Consider the following 15744-nt stretch of genomic DNA (forward strand, 5'->3'; position numbering starts at 1 on the left):
CTTTAATCATTCCCCATTACCTGCTCTTCATTTGGCCTCATTATTTGCCATCACGGCGCGTTCTCTCCTCTCAGCGCCGCGCATTACAAGTATTAACAGCAGCCCGGTAATTGACTAATTATCTCGCCGGGTTTTTGCTCTTTTGTTGTCCTGACATGGAGCTCCGGACGTGCGCGGACGCTCCGGCGATGACTTGCACATCTCTAGATTCAGCAGAGAGTAAAATCAGACAATAATGATCGCAATTACAGGTGATGATGGTGAAAGAGGTTCCAAGCTGAGGTTCAAACGTAGAAATGGTCCCATTTCTGCCACGTCACAGGGTGTCGAAATTCTTACCAGCGATATCTGACAATGGGAAGGTTGTGGAGTCAATTCCAGACCCTCAAACTTGAATTCCACGAGCGTGCGTGTCCTGGCGACTTGTCCGGGGGGTGTATTTCCTGCTGCTGCCACATTCCCCAGATGTAATTAGAATAATTAGCAGTTAACAGAAAACGGATGGATTTAATTTGAGTATTGAAGGAAAGCGGTGACATTAGCCTGACTTAACGACAGTTCCAAAACTGTTGAAGGGCTGCCAGAGAAATTAATAATTCGCAGACGGATGCTTTTGCGTGATGAAAAAGTTGCCTGTCAGAGGTTTTTACTATCTCCTGAGGCTTTTACAGCGTTCCCCCTTGTTTCCGGTGAATTTGATGTCTCCGCTGTGTCTCTATTTGTTCAGAAATCTTTATTTTTAAACAAGCAAGAAGAATAAATACAGCGGAGTCCATTCGTAGGATGTCTGAGGTAAACAGAACGTGTTTGGGACTCTGAGAAGCGACCCTTCGGCGAACGCTGACCCCAACGCTGCCGTCGCCTTCACTTTTTAGCGTGTAGCGTTTCCTGTTATCTCCCGCAGCCAGACGTTAAATGTGGACTCGAGGAACACGCAAACATAAATATTTGGCCTTGCAAAGCCCGCCAGATGGACGTGCATTCCATCAAAAGGAAGTCCCACATGCTCCGGCGAAGATGACACGGAGCTAATGCTAACTACTGTGCGGGATGCTCAGCCTGTGATGCAGGGCTCTGAGTAGAACCCGATATTTCGGGGGCCCGGCGGAGGTGGCCCAGAATCTGGGGACATCCTTGGAGCATCCATCATCGTTAACAGCTCTCCTGCGATAAGAATCCTGCTCAGGTTCACTCTACGCCTCCATAAGGGTCTTCCTCTCGTACGTTACACTTCAACGTAACGTTAAACAGCTGCATTCATCTCTTTCTGATACTATTGGACCAGCAAGTCTCTGGGTGATGGTGTGTGTGTGTGTGTTGGTGGGGGGTGTGCTCAAAATCAGACAGAAACCTGGAGGCTCCTCGGGCTGTTGGAGGCGAGAAGGTCTGAGCTGTGGTCATCACGTCCTGCAGGATCCCTTTGAAAGATCCGTGGCGATCTCCAGGACCCCCGGGCGGCTGATGGGGGCCCTGATGAGGAGGCCTGTTTGAAAATGACAAGTTAACTCCTCCAACTTTGTCATTTGTGTGGTGAAAGCAGGAGGAACAGCAAAACCAGATTCCCCCTCCGGGGTGCAGATTGTTCCACTCGGTTCGGAATCTGGGTCTTTTTTTTCTGCCAGCGCTGCAGTTGAAAAGTCCCCCCCCCCCCCCCCCCCCCCGTTTCTCTCGTGCTTACACGCCCCTTCGCCTTCCACTGCCTCCTTCTATCCCACTTTCCCTCTGTAAGATCTCCGACCTCGCTACCACCAACCATCTATGCCTCTTCCCCCCCCACATTTCAATTCTCTGTCATGTCTCATTTGGCTCACCCCCCCCCCCATCCCCTTCTCGCCTTCACCGCCTGCTGAGCTTTAGGATGAATGCCGCCGATTTTGATGGTTTGCGCCCTGAAACATTCCTTCCATCAACCGTCCCCCTGCCTGACGCGGCGCGCCCGCTCAGTGAGCCCCCAGCTCGTTACACGCCACGTGCCAAAGTAATCACAACTCAAGGATGACGTCCTGATTTCCTCCCGCATCGGATGGCGGAGAGCTTGATCTGTATCTCGGAAGATGCGGCGGCTCACCCCGGAGATCCACGCACCCTTGGTCCAAACGTAGACGTTCACGCGCCCTAATTGCTTCAATTGCTTTTTATAATGGAACCCGCTGGGATGGCGCCGCGTAATTTAGGCCAAGGCCGCCCTGTCAAGCGGGGCCCATTGTCCCCTTCTAAATGGGAATGCGACATTCTTGGCATGTGGTGGACGTGAAGACACACACAGCCAAAGAGCGGAATGATGATGGGGGCGCCGGGAAGGTTTGGCGTATTCCGTCTAACCTCAGGACCAAGAGGACGTTTGAATTGGAGGGAATCTGCACCTTAACGAAGAGAGGCTCATTAGCATTCATAATGGTTGATCTGGAGATTCCTGGTTTAACCGGACGTCGCAATGTGCTCTTGGGGCTTGGGGAACGCAACTGTCACAATTTGGGTCCTTTTACGTGCACGCACTGGTATCATGAAAGCTGAAAGCCTGGCAGGACTGGACTTATGTCCCTGCTGGACTGGATTCTCATCTGTGCTGGACTGGACTCACGTCCGTGCTGGACTGGACTCACATCTGTGCTGGACTGGACTCACGTCCGTGCTGGACTGGACTCACTTCTTTGCTGGACTGGACTCTCATCTGTGCTGGACTGGACTCACATGTCCCCTCCCACTCTGCCGCCATCTTGGTTTGGAGCGTCCCCTCCGTCCTCGACGTGAAACCAGCCTTCCTACCAGCAGGTTCTGGTTCTGCCAGCAGGTTCTAGTTCTGCTGGACCCGGCAGGTGCTACGCAGACGAGGCAGAAACCTCCATCCTAACGAGGCTGCTGAAGGTCACCAAGCAGGAACTGGAATTGATCGCTGATTTTAGTGATCGGATCCCCAAACACTAATGAGTTCATCAGGAAGCCTGATTCATCTCCAGACCTTCTCCTTGGCGTCACCCTTGAGCAGTGTTGTTCGTGCACACTCCACTTTATTTCCCAGCATTTGTTCCGTGTAAATCTGTTTTTAATTCATTAGTTTCTGTTTCTCGCAGCAGATTTTCTCCTCCCGTCCTCTCCGGCTCTGATCATTCTCAGCTCCGGTTCTCCTCTCTCCCTCATTAACCTTCCCCTTCGTTCTTTCTCGCGGGTTTACGCGTTGATTGGGGTTGATTTGCTGCTTTAAATCCCCAGTTTTCACATCCCCAGTTTTCCTTCATCAAACTGGCCGTAAAGGCGAAGCTTCTCCGCCGGCCGCGTCTCCTTCCAACACAATTTACTGCTGTTCTGGCGCACGAGAGTGGGACGTGTTATCTGGAATTACAGCCACTCGATACGAGACACAAATCACGATGAGCTAAAAACAACAACGCTAGCAGACTGCGGATAAATTAATTCGATTAATTAGCCTATCAACAGAAAGGGAAAGGGCCTAATAATCGTCATAATAACACGATACTGGTTTTACAACCTTGAATCAGCCACGCAGCTGTCCTCGTCCTCGTTAGCGTTAGCTAAGAGGAGCTAAATGAGCATAAGTGGCTAAACGCGTCTTTTCGCTGCGTTTCTTTAATCTCAACTCGACTCATATTTCGGTGCTAGGTTGTCGCGTGGAACAACAATTTTCAGAGCAGCCATTTTGAACCTGTTAGCATCTGTTGCTGCTGCTACTCCACAGACGACGTTATCTGAAAATATCAAATAATGAGTCGTAAATCTTTTATTCGAAGGCTTCTCGGGTTATGAGGAAGGAGAAGGAGAATCAACAATTCACTCCTACTGTAGGCTAAGTGCGCCTTTGTCTTCATCTCAGTCGTGCACAAGGCCGAAACATCGTAGCGGTGAGGAAGAATTAACCGTCTTGTTGAAACTCTCCCACCCTTCAGCTTCCTTTCTCCCTCCTCTCTTCCCAAACATTCGTGGGCATTGTGACGCTAACAGCATGCTAATGTGGAGGCGTTAGCATGGGGTCGGGATCAACCCACAGTGGGAAAACTTCGGGGGGAATCCTCTTGATTTAGCGCGTCGTGTTTAGATTCACAGAGTCTTGGAGCAGATTTCTCCGATTTTCGGGAACAAGCAGCAGATCGCGGCTGACGCAACCTGGAGAAAACACAATGGGAGACGAAGAAGGTGTTCCAAGGACTCCATCCCACAATAGTAGCCAATCCCAGAAGGCTGTTTTTCCCACTTTAATGATCTCGCGTCACTTGTGTGTGTTGGTTTATCTTTCTCTTCAAAGCCAGATGAATAATTTATGCATATAGCCTTATAACACCCTACTACTGTTGCTGTGCACCATATACATACACATATATATATACACACACACACACACACACATACACGCACACACACACACCACACACACATACACGCACACACACACCAGACGAGGAGTTTCAGTGGAGAAATTAATCAAAAAGGAGATGAGCTGCTTCCTTTGACATGTAAATGAAGGTGTCTCATAGGAGTTGAGGACAGGATGGCTCATGCTCTCTTCCTCCTCCTCCTCCTCCTCTTCCTCCTCCTCCTCCTCTCTCAGTCTTTCATTTCACGCCGTATGTGTTGGTTCCACGTCGGCAGTGTGACGTCGGCCATGTTTAACGTATATTACGTAAGTCCGTACCTGTCATTCGTGGGAGGACACCTGAGATCCTGGAGGTCATAGCGTGATGATGTCATTAGCACTAGCTTGTTATGTAGTCTCTCTCTCTCTCTCTCTCTCTCTCTCTCTCTCTGTCTCTCTCTGTCTTCCGTCCATCCGCTGGATGGTCCCCCAGTATGAACCAGGTCTTCCTCCAGGGGTTCTTCCTCTTTATAGAAATTCTTTTACAGCTATGTTTCAGCTTTCCCTTTTTTTTTTAAATCATGCTTTGAAAAAGTGTCCAACTTGTCAGAAGTTTGCGACTGTAAACTCTGATTTGGCTCTAAAAGGCTGAGATTTGAAAGGGCTGAAAGGATTTTTCGGCGCGGCGGCTTTTATATCTGTTATATCTGTCTATCGGTTTTTCACGCAGGTCTTTCTGAAATTAAACTTTAATTTCTTCGTTGCTGCTGAGCTCTGCTAGGTCTCGTATGTCCTGTCATGACAGGATGTTAGCTTATTAGCACCGCATCACTGTACTATAGCGCTGTTCAGCACGTTGTAATAACACAGTAATAAATGGCAGACATTGTTAATGAGCACATACATTTAAATGCACATGTAACAGTGTTGCTGATATTTGTGTTATTATCGCGCTGGTATTACTGTGTTGGACTGTGATGTAAAGCGCTAACTGCTAATTAGCGGATCCTGAACGGGTTTGAAGGGATCCACCAGATCTGTTCGCGTGTCTCAGACCTTTCCGTCCTCATTGCGGCCGCCTGGGCTGCGATCAAACCTCCGCCGGCAGTTTCCTGACCTCTGCGGCTCATTATACTTGTTTTTATTGCAACTCTGCTTTTGCCTAAAATGTCTCCGGGAGCCGAGGAGGAATTTACAGTAATGATGCATTAAAGGTCAAGCGTCCTTTTGTTGAGAAAAGACGCTTTCGCTTTTCCATTTTCCGACGTTCCTCGTGAAAAAAAGAACCTCCTAATTTGCACGGACAGACCGTCCCGTGCACCTCCTGTACGGACGACATCAGAATAGAAGGACGTTCGTCCTGACACCCAAAGATTGGGCCTAAAACCAACATCGGACGGGGGTCACGAAGCCCCGACACCACGATAACGAGGCTGCATCTCAACACGCCGGCGCTGTTCAAAGGAAGTTTCCAGGATTTACAACCCCTAAAGTTCCAGATGTGCCGTTTAACCCTGCGTGCGTTACCACACTGAGGCGGCGAATCGATGGTTGTTCTTTTCCCTCCGACAACGCCGCGACCTTCAGCCTGACCTGCTGGCTGTCGGGATGATCCGGGAGCGAGAGGACACCGGAGACGAGCGCTAACGGCCACCGCTAAGCCTCTTACTCCACCTCCGACTCTTTTCATTCCTGCCTCGTCCTCTCGTCTATCTTTAAATCTGTGTCTTCACGCTCCCAATCATCCGTTTAAGGAGGCAGATTCCTGGCGAACGCCGCCGCTCCCGCAGGTTGTTTAATAGTCCGCCTGCGTCTGGCCCGTGTATGGAAGCGGTTAGCTCTGAGGGCCGCGGAGCGCCATTAACCTCTCCAACCGCCATTGTTGGTCTGTCACATTTGCTATGTGTGTGTGTGTGTGTGTGTGTGTGTGTGTGTGTGTGTGTGTGTGTGTGGGATTATGCTGTCCACTGGATGAAGTGTGTCCAATCCCCTGCCTGGAAAAGAGATCAAAAAAAGGAGCGAAACGGGGGACGTGAGGTCGTTACGGCCGGTCCTCGCTTCGTTTGACGTTGGAGGATTAGGATTTTTTTGGCCCGAGGATTAATTTGGAAAACTGGGCTTGTGCTGGGTCGGAGGCTGAACGGAATCACCTGGAATAAAGGACCCGGGATCAGGATTCAGGAAATTACGGAGGGAAGCACATTGTCTCCAACGTGTCGGGAGTATTCCAGATCCTGTAAATGTGAACGACTGGGCATTTCACGCAGAAATTGTGCTGACATGCCCCCCCAGTCCGACCCCCCCTCCCCCACCCCCACCCCCCCCAACTTTGGTATCAGCTTGTTTACGTAATCCCAGCAGCGTTCCAAACGTCCTGTTTTCATTGAAGGCACTTTTCTATTTTAGAACCGAGCTCAAAGTGGCGACCTGATGCATTCGCCAGTGTTTGGGTGCTTTCGAGCCCATCAGACGACCCCCATCTGCGATCTGGGACGTGCCTCAGCTGCCCCCCCCCCACTCAACATACCTGCCTGAATTATGATGCGCGCTGACCCCAGAGCAGCCGGCAGGACTCGAACCCCGCTTGGACCAGAAATGAAAGAGTCTGTGAAATGGTCTGTAGCGGCCAACCCCCCCCCCCCACACACACACACACACACACACACGCCGAGGCACAGGTGCAGCACATGTGGCGCTCATGGAAGTCTAATGGGGACACCCTCGCTGGCAGGAGGCTCATTCCAGATCACTGAATCTTCTCTCTGACGCTTCAAAGCTGGCGCGCGACTCCGTGTCGGGGCCGCAGACGCGTCCGCTCGCACCTGCGTTCACCTGCATCTCCCGCATCCTCGTTAATATTTAGAGCGCATTCCACCTGGGCGCCAGCCGAAATCAAAGGATCCCAACTCCCAACACTTCTGAGAGTGGGATCGATGCCCCCGTGTGCTGCACCTGTGTGCAGAAGCTTCGCTGGAACATTTATCGCCCAATTAATCGCTGAGCCCTGGAAATGGGCATAAACAGACCAGCCGCTAGTTGAAAGGCTGAGCTAATCAATTAGCTTACGGCTCTGCGTGGAGCTAACGCACCACCATGAATACAGCGAGAGGCTCGGCGTTGTTTTATTTAGCCGTAGCACTGCTGCATGTAAACATCACCCCTGCATCACAACAGGAGCGGCTGCAGGTGGAGTGAGAGGCGAGAGTGAGAGGCGAGAGCCCAGCAGGGGGCCGGCGGAGCGTCCGACAGGCTCCAGACCCGAGTGTGTTCCAAAGCCGTCTGTGGTGAATCTGCTCGTCCCTCCATCTGTTGTTTACGATCCCGTCCACAGTGTGTTTAAGCAGCCCGTATGCTGAGTGCATAAAGCTGCACACGTGCTTGAGACGGACTATCTTATTTCACAGCTCCTTAAGGATGTGTGTGTGTGTGTGTGTGTGTGTGTGTGTGTGTGTGTGTGTGTGTGTGTGTGTGTGTGTGTGTGTGTGTGTGTGCCTCCTGGCTGTTGGGAGTGCTGGAACAGAGCTGACAGAGACTTGGATTACGGGTCAAGAGGCGCAGACACCACCATCGATCGTTTTCAACAGCATTGCTGGGAGCTCCGGAGCCTGAGAATGCATCTTCAAGGAGTGTGTGTGTGTGCGCGTGTGCGTGTGTGTGTGTGCGCGTGTGTGTGAGGGTAACACGAGGTGGAAGTGGGCCTTACTTGCCTCAAAGTGGAATTAAATTCCTCCGCTGGTTTTAGAACAAATATTCATTCCGAACGCGGCGTCTCGGCAGCTCAGGACCAATTTCTGCACACAAACACTCCGAGGCGCCGGTTTAACGCCGGATCAACGCTGCCCCGGAGCAAACACCCGCGCACTTATCTGAGGATTTTAACTTATCGCACCTAATGACGGGAATTTTATCTGCATATCACAGTCGCGGGAATCTCCAGCCTGAGCTCATTAGGACGATCTTCCTAATCTGTGTCAACAAGTTTTATCTTCCCTCTAAATAATGTTGATTAGGCCTCATTAAGGCCGACGGTCTCCCTGGAAATAGGGAGGAATTCAACAGAATTCCGAAAGGGAGCTCCGACCGGAGCCCGCCGCTGGGCTTTAGGTCCCCGCGGACACACGTGTCGCGTCGGATCGAGCGTTGACTTAAAAAATATCGCACAAAAGCAACAAGCTCAGCCGAGCCTGACGGGTCCAGGTTGGTCTCAGCTTTGGTGGTAAATGCGGGAAAATTAGCAGCTAACGAGCATCTCGACACGGGTAACATTTGATGAGCGGGTGCCTTCTTACCGGGTCCCCGCCCGCGTCCCTCAGACGGCGCCGCGCCGCCCCTGCTGCAGATCCAGTGGAAGATTCCCACCTCGGCTGGGGACGACCGACATTAACGGAGACACCAACATGTAATTAAAGAAACGGAGTCTCCGATTAATGTCAAGCACGGACGTGTAATTTAAAACATTACAACGAGTCAAAGAGTTACGCACAGATTAATGTGCAGAGATACGGATCAGAGATCAGCTGCCTCACGGTTATTTACGATCCACGTCGGAGTCTGGGTTCTCGTTAGCATCTGGCTCTCCTCGCTCCATGCTAACCTCATCACCTTGGTGAAGCGCTGCTATTTTCATCTCCCGCCCTATACGACGGGTCTATAGCGCGGTATAATAACAGAGAAGGGCTGCTGTGTTGGAAGGGCGCCATGGAAACAGCCTCTTTAGGTCCTTGTGGATGCGTGTGATTAATACTCGTTAACAGGGCTGAGTGGAGATCTGTGGTTGGACACGAACGGTTAGCATCAGAACCGTGGTCGCCAGGTCAACGTCGGGACATGGTCACAATGGTGGGGCCCATTGGTTTCATATGTTTCTCTTCATAAATACTTCCTGTTTCGCTCACTCCATCCTCTCATTTCCTGTTTACAGTGGATCCCCCTTTTTTTATGGTGAAAAATCGAGGAGCGACGCGTCAGTTTGAAGTGCACTCGAGGCGTCGGCACCGCGGAGATTTGCCCCATTTTCCCCTCTTGAACGTGTCAGTGTTGGTGTTTTGCTTGTTTCTTCCTGATCTGAACAGAATTCCTCATCCCATGAACGACCAAAACACGTGTTCATCCCGGAGGTGAAGCGCCGAGTCTGAAACAGAGACACCAGGATCCACGTGAGCTCCAAGAGTCCTGCGAGCTCCTGATTGGAGCAGCGGGCGACTCGGACGCGACCCAGTAAATCAGGCGCAACAGCGGAATGCCGGTTGTTTGACTGAGAGGGAGAAGCGGTGAGAATTAAATCCATCGGCACTGTCTGACGGAGCTGCAGGAACACGTTCCACAAAAAGAGAAAAACCGGTCGTTTCAAGGACAAGCTCACATTTTAGCGAGCGCGAGTCAAGGTCGCGCCATTTTCAGCCAAAGCTTAAAATCTAGACGTACCTTGATCCACCCAGGTGAGCATCAAACAGACCCCGAGCGCCGCCGCGGACGCTAACGGTCTCATTTCTAACGTTCAACTCCAGTAAAACGTCTGGTTCGACGCTCCATTTGCATTTCTCTTAGTTCCGTAACTCATACGTGTGATGTAGCGGAACGTCATTGATTAAATGTCAGTATTCTCCATTAGACGTGCAAACTCAGCAATTAGTGTCAAACGCCTTCCTTCATCAGAAAAAAGGGTTGTTGGTTCTAATTCCACATGACCACGAATGGAAGGGGCCTTGCTTATTATCTGCAACATGCAGATTTTTAAAGAAATATCATTCTAATCCAGATCTAAATCCGATGCAAAGCGAGAAACTCTTCGTAGACTCTTGCAGACTGAAGGCTGTTGTATGTTTGGGGTTTTTTAAAGTTTGTGAAGGCAGCTAATGAGTCCCAGCCAGGCTCCATTCAGTGGAAAAAACAAATCCTGACACAAAATCATTAGCAGCCACAGGCGGAGGTCTGAAGTGGTCTGTAGCTGCTGCTCTTCAGTCGCCGTGCTAAATGCTACACTTACACCTCAGGTACGCACAAGTGCTTTCCGAGTCTCCAGTGTCATCTACATTTTTATTGATTGTCAGCTAAAATGGACTTCTTGGCTCCAGAAATGAAGAAGCACAAAAATCCGTGTTTGAAAGGCACGAACCCTTTTTTGGAACGCCGCTAACGTCGCGTCGTTATACGTTCCGTCTGGGAGGCGACATAGCGACATAACGGTGGGTTTCTTATCTCGATCCTGTCAAAACGGATGAAAGTGAAAGGAATCAGAAACATGAAAGCAGCGTAATAACATCAAAGAACGACTATAACGTCCGATGATGGAGACGGTTTTGGAAACATGTGGAAAAACCCCTCCCCCGCAGAGGTTCATTCCCGCGCCGCGCCGCTAACGCCATGCTAACACCTGCTGCTCGTCTTTCTGACTGGCAGATGGCAAAGGTAAGAACGCTGCCCGAATATGAATAGAACCTTTCCTGTCTCACATTTGGGGCGTGCAGGGTCTGATTGGTGGATGTTCGGAGGACCCGGCGTCCATTAAATCATTTAAGTAATTACAGTCTGATATTACTTAGACGGACATCACGCTGACGGATGTGAAAGCAATAAAACTATTTATTACTCTGATCACACAGAGCTGATTAAAGCCTGCGCGCTCGCCTCTTTAATTTAATGGGCAGCGATCCGTTTTTTTCCCCCAACAGTTTTTGGTTTTGTTCTCATTTCCACAGCTAACCTCTGATAGAGAAGGATGCTAGAAGGATAAATGAAAGGGTGAATGTGATAGAAAGGCGGCGTCTGAGGAGCGCAGAAATGCCACATTTCAGCCTTTCAGGCAGAAAACATGTGTTTTATGGGGTTATTGCGGCGCATATAAATGTGTTTTGACCAGATTTGAGCAACAACACGGTTTAAAATATGCACGTTAGCGCAGCTGCTAACTCACCTCTGTGTTCTCTGCAGCTGGTTGGGAATAAACGTGGTTTCATCTGCAATTTACCATCAAAGGCTGTAAAGCATTTTCTCAAAAAAAAAAAATAAAGCAACTTCCTGTTATTTTATATATATATATATTTCCTCTCGTCCCAAAAGTGTTAGCTTCTCTCAAACCTGCGCGAGTGTAAAACATTAACGCGGGTCTGTAAATTTTATGACCATCTGCCGTTTCAGAGGGGTATAAAACATGGAAGGAGCCCTCATCCATACAAACATCCTCATCAGGTATTCCTCTAATGCAGGATTAGGAGTTAGCGTTCCACATCCTCAGGTAAAATCCACCGTTAGCGTCTCACATCTCTGATGCTAATTTACTTACTGATCTGCTATTACCTCCACGGCGGCTGCGATTGGTCACAGGCCAAAACCAAACGCTGCTTCTCTTCCTTTTGACCCACTTTCTGCCTAAACGGTAAAAGTTTTTCAGGCGTTGATGGATGCAGTCGTCAGCGAAACCCCGCCTCCATCGAGCGCCATTATACGCCAAACACATTTGGGATGATGTCACTTCCGGGCAGCGAGGGGGGAACGCTGTCGTATTAATCAGCGCTCGGTGGCGGCGGCCCGGGCGAAGGTCGGACGGTTTCGGGGGCACCGAAGTGGGTGGGCCGCCGTCGATCAGCGCCGAAGAAGCCTTGATGGATGGAGGATGACGAGGAGAAACAAGGTCCCGCGGCAGGCGCGCTCAATGACACGCCGCCGCGTGGCCGTGTTGACACGCCGGAAGGTAAAGTTGCTCCCAGATGACGGATGACGCGGCGGCGCCGAAGGGCACCGCTGACATCGCTGGTGGAGCGGAACATCCATCATCCTCTCGCGCGGCGAAAACCCCGACGCTGATTTTTGAATATCACGACTTAATCAATTTCAGTTTGAGCCGGGACAGAATCCCAGGTCGGTCGGAACGTCTTGGTCTCATCTTGTGAAACCCACAAATCCAAATGAAAAGTTCCGCTCCGGCTAAACGGGATCGTCGCCGAAGCACATCTCAAATTGGCATAATCCCACAACCCCTATTCAGGAAACGCACCCCCTTTAATGCGATATTACGCCCCCTCTCAAACAATCCCGCATCGTGGCGAGGGAGAGGAGGGCGGCGAGCTCTGCGGAAACATTGGGACACTCGTCATGATGAAGAAATGCAACTTTTCCCGTCAGCAATTACGCAGCTTTTCAGAGTTTCGGGGCATCAAAAGCAACGCACATCAAAGCAAACAGACTGATCAAAGCAAGCACTGCAGGTCATTTAAGTGTGTTTAGCATCATTTCCCATAATGCACTGCAGGGAAGTGCAGGTGACGTGATGGACAGATGTGGGCGGACAGACGGGGGGGGGGGGAAACACGTTTAATTTACACCTGCAGTAAAGGTCGCTCAGCTGCTCGCTCTGCTCGTGACGGCCGCACGTGTCGGGAACGCCGCCGCTACGAGGAAGGCTTTGATTTACAGTTTAGCAGTGGCAGCGGAGCTGCTAAAAATGTTGCCCGTCAGGACGAAGGTTGAGCCCTTCGCGCGCCAAAACCGGTCCTGACTGAGCCGCCGCACCATCGGAGAGGAGGAGCGCCGACACGGCGGACCTCAGACCGGGAACAGAGCGATGTAGAAGCTAGAGATGTGGGGAAACAGGCAGGAAGAGGAAGTTTGGCATCAAGATAGCCAGTTAAGCTAGGTCAGGTGTTCAATCCAGTGCTTTGAAGACCATCATCCAGGTTTTCTGTCCTACCTGCTTTCATCTGGGATCCGTATTCCTACGTGGTGGGAGGGAAAACCAGGATTACGTCCCTTGTAGGACTGGGTTCGACAACCTCTGATTGAGTACATTTAACACACCCGAGTCTGGCTGCGTTTTTAGTGATTATAAATGTCCCCAGTTAGCATTAGCTTGTTCCACTTCATCCAAAACTACTGCCTGAGAGAAATAAATGGGGTTTACGGTCGTAAAACGCTGCTCATCTCCATCTTATGGCTTAATTTGATATTTTTCCACCTTAAATCAGATGTACACAGCCAGGAAGGCTCCAGCGTAATTGAAAGATCCTCGTCGGCTGTGACAGAAGGAAACAATGGAACGTCTGACAGATTGTCGGTGCAGATGACACAGCCACAGTTGGGTGGAAGCGGAGCAGTGTCATCCAGGCAAATATTTTTAATGAGCAGAAAGCCGAGCGTGTTGGAGAGGTGACTGAACGCGGCGCCCTGTCAAAGGATGCGCGTGCGCGTTCTTTAGAATCACTCATTTACAGTAAAAAGCCAAGCGGGAATTCCACTGAAATGAATGCCAGTGGGCTACTCGGCCACTCGGCCTGTTTCCCCTCTCTGTTCCTGGGGGAAAAAAACCGCGGCATCGAGGTTGCAAACAACTGACGAGCGTGACATTTACCGACACTCGTCTCTGGGGGCTGTGTGAACACTTTGAAAACCAAGAAAAGACAACTGATGTGCTCCTGCGGTATTTTGTTGGCATCTGTCTGGTTAATTTGCGTCTGCTGTGGCGCTCACCTTCAGGCTGGCAGCCTGTTTTCCGTCCATAACAGACCTTCCCGTCCTTCCCTGGCCAGACCTCTGACATCTCCGTCCGCGTTCTTTATGTTCAGTCTTTTCAGCCTCTGTATGTTCGGTGCTGCCTTGAAGACGGAAAAGGAGGAGTTGCAGGAAACTCGTGATTTTTGACATTCAAATGTTGAGCGCCTTCCCTGAAATTGAGCTCTTTTGATGCAGGAGACGCGCCGAGGCTCTCCAGACCCGCTTCCTGAGCATGTTCTGGCTGCCCTTTCGAAATTACTCGGCAGAATTGCTGCCGTACCTTCCAGCTCACCCTGTAATTTGTTTCAAAAAGCTTTCTGTTCCTTCTGCAGAGTCGTGTGGCTCCTTAGCAGTTCGGCATAATAATGACGGCAGCAGTGTGGGTGGGTGGAGGTGGGGGTGGGGGGGGGGGCGCTCATTGGAACCTTACGAGCCGGCAAACGTGGAATTTTACAACAGGTAAAGTGAAGGAGTAATTCAGCTCAAAGAAAAATGATCAAGTGGCCTCGGAGTGCAGGTGTCGTGGACTCATTCGGGCATCAGACCGGAGGCTAATTTGCTGCAGGATAAGTAGCGTTCAGAGAACCAAAGAGCTTCATTAGACCTGAGTCTTCTATAGGTGCACACAGGGTATAGAATCGTGGATAAAGGCTGTTTTAAAGATCCAACAATGTGTAAAGAAGACAAGAAATATAATGAGGTGTTGGATTTGGCATTGCGGAGGGTATTCGTTATCCTGAGGGTCGGAGGCACAGGAGCACCAATGGAACTGTCCAGAGAATGGAGATGCGGAGAGGTGTACGCCGAGCCGGAGCTGCAGCCGAACGCATCGCCGCAGCTCTTCTTTCTGGGACAAAGAAGCAAAAGGAATAAAACAACTTTTCCACTTCATTTAGACAGATTTCCTCCGCTGGCAATCTGTCAGAACAGACAGGAAGCGCACAGCGGGGACCGCCAAGCGAGGCGCAGTCACATGACCGCGTCTCCTTGTCGACAGCCATCTGGAGATGCTGTCAAAAGAATGACTTCGAGTAATTTATGGCCAAACCACCATCTTTCATTTTCTCCTTTTTTAAATAATTGCACCACGTGTGGCCACGTTGTCCATCCAGACATCCGTGAATCCATTGACAGGAAGGGCACAGGTGACGTTCAGGTTGGAGGTGGCGAGGCTCTATTAAAGCTCTATTGAAGCTCTGTTAAAGCTCTATTAAAGCTCTATTAAAGCTCTATTGAAGCTCTATTAAAGCTCTATTAAAGCTCTGTTAAAGCTCTATTAAAGCTCTGTTAAAGCTCTATTGGAGCTCTATTAAAGCTCTGTTAAAGCTCTGTTAAAGCTCTATTAAAGCTCAAATGGATTGTTCTTCTTCGCATGTGCACCATCTCCGCGTTGTCGGTGTGAGTCCCCAGCTCGTGGTGGAACTTTTCAGACCGCACATGTACGTGCAGCATTTAACTAGCAAACGGAAACATGTAACAACAACATTTGATGTGTATCAAACTCCTCTTGTCCATGTGGGTTCTTGGTGTTCTCCTCAGGAACCGGCATGGGATGGGTCAGTTTTGGCCTTCGACAGGCTCAGTCTCCTTCTAGATGTTGGAATCTGTGATTGTTGGATAATTGATGGACTGTGTTGGAGCGCAAAGTTTGTCTCTGAGCGTGATTTATCCGTCATGGATCTCAGTGAGTCCATTAAGATTCCGCTGGGGTAGAACCTCAGTAGAGTAGAACCTGAGTGGCTCAAAGCGTTGGCTTCACCTCCACAGTATAGTCGCTACAATATTAATGAGCCCAAACCTTTAAAAGCTGCATTTTTTATCAACATAGTAGGGAAAAATGCTGAATTTGTGAGTTCTGACACTGACCTCATCCTCAGATGGCTTCTAAAGATCCTGCCTGAAGGAAGAGGAATAGGTCCAATTCCAACAGTGGTGCTGATGAAGGCCGTGGC

This window comes from Takifugu flavidus, chromosome 15, assembly GCF_003711565.1.
Source record: "Takifugu flavidus isolate HTHZ2018 chromosome 15, ASM371156v2, whole genome shotgun sequence".
In the NCBI taxonomy this organism is placed as follows: Eukaryota; Metazoa; Chordata; class Actinopteri; order Tetraodontiformes; family Tetraodontidae; genus Takifugu; species Takifugu flavidus.